Genomic DNA, 4,087 nt, shown 5'->3' on the forward strand with positions numbered 1-4,087 from the left:
CCAGGGTCAGGGACTGGGTAAGACACCAGACGTCAAAGGCAAACGGGTGAACACTCACCCCTCCGCCCCTTAGAAAGAACGTCCCGGAACTCTGGTTATGAGAAGCTGGGCTCTGCGGTGAGCAGGGTCTCCAGGCTCACACTTCTGGGGTGACGAGAGCTGGAAGGACTCTCTCAGGAACATAAGCAGTCTTTACCTTTTCCCGTTTAGTCTCATCTGACCCCATGTGGAAAGCTTTCTTTACTTTAAAAGAATTTCTGTCCCCTCTGGGCTGACTCTGAAGGAATTGCACCAGGGTCCAGACAGACCTCGCAGTGAAACAGCCTAGGCTCGTCTTCCATGGCAAAAGGAGGGGTGTTCAGATGACGTGTTGAAACCCCAACCCCCCACGCACCCCTTCCTGAGGAGTGTTTCTTGCAAATGCACTTGGACTTGCTGGCCCTTATTGATCGTGTGCGCAATGTTTATTCAATACTCTGTCCATGAGAGGCGAGGCATTGATGACATTGCCGAGGGACTGAGAGTAAGTTCGCATCACTTGATAATTCCTTCAGAAGAATCAGGCGACAATAACTGTGAAGCAATTTATTAACAGCAAAATTAAGAGTGTGTTCTAATTCCCATCGTGGTGATTTTTGTCGCGAGCACATTGATTTTGTTTCACCATGCTGCTTCTGCAAATGAGAAAGAGACAGAATTATGATTCGAATAACTAACATAATGAAAAATCATTTGTATTTCTTTTAATTGCTTGGACTGACACCTGGTGACTCAGATAACCGCATGTCATTTAGGAGCGCACTGCGGGGGGTGCGAAGGCAAAGCCTCAGTAACCGTCTGTCAACCGCTCCAGGTGCAAAGTCGTGGGGGGTAAAATTAATGTTATTCACAAGGCAGAATCTGCTTTGGGCAGGACAAACAACAGGTTTTTAAACAGAGTGAGCTGTGAGTTTCTTATTAAGAGGGCTTCGAAAGGGTTACAGTGACAGGTATTCGGAAACACTGACAAGCGAGGTTGGCGCGGACGAGCGCTGGAGACCTGCCAGAGGCAGCGACAGGTCCAGAGCATGACAAGCCGCGACCGAGGGACGTGCAGAGTGGCACGGAGTGTGTGTCTTCTTCCTGCACGGCGGCCGGCTGGGCCTCGCGCGGCATGGAGATGCGCATTCTGCGCGCTCCGCATCCCAGCCCGACGCCCTCGCCTCGACCGTGATCGGGCATTAGTCTTGAAACTCTCCCACCCACTCCTCTTGTTTTCTATCGTGAGGTGCTGGCTGTAGACGTAAGACCTTAGAGATCTAACCTGAGTTTTCAAGTGCAAGTCCTCCCCTCCCGGGAAGACCTTCTGGGAGGTTATCAGTCAGAGTTCTGGCAGGAGGTGCAGGACACAGGGAGATGGGATTCTGAAGGCAGTTTAAAGAAAGGACCGTTTACAAAGGCATCTGCAGGGCATGGAAATCAACGGGGGTGCCGAGGCGTCCGGGGATCGTGGCTGTAAATATGGGGAGCGCGTTTCCTCGCCTAGGCCCTTAGAAGGCAGCCACCTCCGCACCGGGACCCCAGAATAGGAAGAGTGTGGGAGGAAATACCCAGAACTCCATCTCCTATCGCCACTGAGTCTCCTTCTGGTACGTCCATTGGCTGAACTTAACCAGAAGTCAGAGGGCAAGGTAGCCTGCGAGCTGCGGTCAGAGCAGCGCGCCCAGAGTGGAAAGGGAATGCAGACGATGCGAAAGGTGAGCGCGGGTGGCGGGCGCCACGGCCGGGTCGGACAGCGGCAGAAGTGAGCGGCCTCCTCGCGGACATCGCTGCTCACAGGAAAGCTTACCTGGGCAGGACACAGCACCTGGCAACAGAGCCCGTCTCTTCGGCTTTCTGTGAAGGTGTCGTTTTTGTTTTGAAGTTTAAAAAGTCAACAGAAAGTGTCGGTGAGAACTAGACCCGCCGAGAAGGACTACACACACTAGTTATGACAGTTTATCCACCTTTCCGATCGCCCATTTCTTTTCAAGCACAAACACAATGAGGTTTAATGTAGGAAGCTGGGGAAGGCTGAAGTCGTCGTGGGACACAGAGGCGCTGCTGAATAAAGTCAGACAGCGGCCGCCAGGGCTGGCTGGCTGGGGGGGGGGGAATGGGGGGGCTGGGGGGGGAGGGCGTGGAGGGGATGGGGGACGTGGACGGCCTCGGCTGTGCGGGGGAGCCCAGGGCACAGCTGCAGTGACTCGGGTTCCAGGCTGATTGGCAGATGAACTGAGACCGTCCAGCTGGTGGGCACGAGGTCGTCCGGGCCAGGACTGGCTTAGCTCTGGGGGAAGTTACGCCGGGGGGAGAAAGTCAGCAGCTGGAAGTGGCTGAGAGGCGCACCATCAGCGGTCTCCAGGGACGTGCGAGCGGCCAGCGGAGTCCTCGGGGCACAGTCTGCCGACTCGCGGAAGCAGGAAGTTGTGCGTTAAACTAGTCCTACGACATTCTCAACTCAAAACATTTAAACTTCTTAATAATTTTCTCATATTGACCTCTGAAGATAAAATAAAAGATCTTTTTTAACATATCTCAATGACAATGGCATAGGATATTGCCTCCCTGGTGTTTGCTAATTATCTCTGGAAAGTCAAGATACCAGTGTTTTAATTTTAAAGTTATATTCTATATTAGAATATTTTTAAGTCAGAAGGTGCAGCATGAAAAAAAATTGTGATACTATCATTTAATTAAAATATTCTGGTTCCTCATTTAACAAAGGATGACAAATACAACTAAAATTAATTATTCCAACAGTGACACACCGCTGATGTGAGCTCTGTCTTTCTGTGTCCGGAATTAAATCAGATAGAACAAAATAACATTTTTGTTTTATAAAGGGAAAGATGAAATTGACTTAATTGAAAGAAAAAAATGGCAGAATGTTTGACATGGTACATTTCTAAGGTTATTGAAATTAATAGATATATAATAAAAGTTAAATTTCATGGCTTGCAATAACATCTTTTTTCAAGATGCACATCCACTATTCAGATTGTTTTGTTAATGTTTCTTTCTTTAGAATCATTACATATATTTATGCTATTTTATATATGTATTATTCATAGCATATATTTGCTAAATCTGTATTTTATCTAGTTATTTTACTTACTTTACAATTCCTGCAGGTACCTTTATGTTATATAAATATTCATTAACTATAAAAAAATTTTAACATTTAAAAAAGTATATTTACTGCTCATCCTCTCTGTAAAAGAAAGTTAAATTAAATGACCTTTTTTTTGACTTTAAGAATGTTGTAAATCAGAACAACAAAGCTAATGCTTTGAGTTTAAAATGCTCATACCAATTAGAAAATGTACATTTGTTAAATGGCGCAGCCACTTTCTCAAAAAGTTAAACAGTCCACAGCCATGCCACCGTGAACACACCTGATCCCGTCTGATCTCGGAAGCTAAGCAGGGTCGGGCTTGGTTAGTACTTGGATGGGAGACCGCCTAAGAAGACCAGGTGCTGTAGACATTAAAAAAAAAAAAAAGTTAAACGTAAAACTACCATAGTGACCCAGCAATATACTTGTGGGCAAACATCCAAAAAAATTGAAAGGAGAAAGTTGAATAGATATCTGCATATCTGTGTTCATTGCAGCATTATTCACAATAGCCAAAAATTAGAAACAACCCAAGTGTCTATCAGTAGAAAAATGGATCAACAGAATGTAGTATGCAGACACAATAGAATCCTATTCAGTTATAAAAAGGAATGAAATTTCGATGTGATTCAAATGGATGGACCTGACGACATTATGCTGATCAAAATAGGACAGAGAATAAGTGATTCCATTTATATGAGGAGTCACGTAGAACAGAAAAATTCAGAGACAGAAAGCTGGATAAGGTTAGCAGCGGCTCTCAGCACCAAGCCTATCAAGAAGGGAAGGCTTTTTTGGTGGTGAAACGCCCAGCTGAAAAAAATGCATGAGGAGCCAACACGAGACTGAAATGGCAGGCACCGGCCTTACCGCGGGGAGCGCGGGCTCCCGCACCAGCAGACCACGCGGCTTCATGGTGTCGGAGAACAACAGTGGCACCCTGCCGCACAC

At 46.7% G+C, this 4,087-nt stretch overlaps 1 non-coding gene across 1 annotated transcript; it reads left to right on the forward strand.

Moving 5' to 3' along the window:
- The first annotated feature begins 3,388 nt into the window (after positions 1-3,388).
- On the forward strand, positions 3,389-3,507 carry LOC118613485. Its single transcript, XR_004955494.1, has one exon. It is a non-coding gene; the product is annotated as a 5S ribosomal RNA (ribosomal RNA).
- The last annotated feature ends 580 nt before the right edge of the window (positions 3,508-4,087 follow it).

This window comes from Rousettus aegyptiacus, unplaced genomic scaffold (genome assembly GCF_014176215.1).
Source record: "Rousettus aegyptiacus isolate mRouAeg1 unplaced genomic scaffold, mRouAeg1.p scaffold_m13_p_18, whole genome shotgun sequence".
Lineage (NCBI taxonomy): Eukaryota > Metazoa > Chordata > Mammalia > Chiroptera > Pteropodidae > Rousettus > Rousettus aegyptiacus.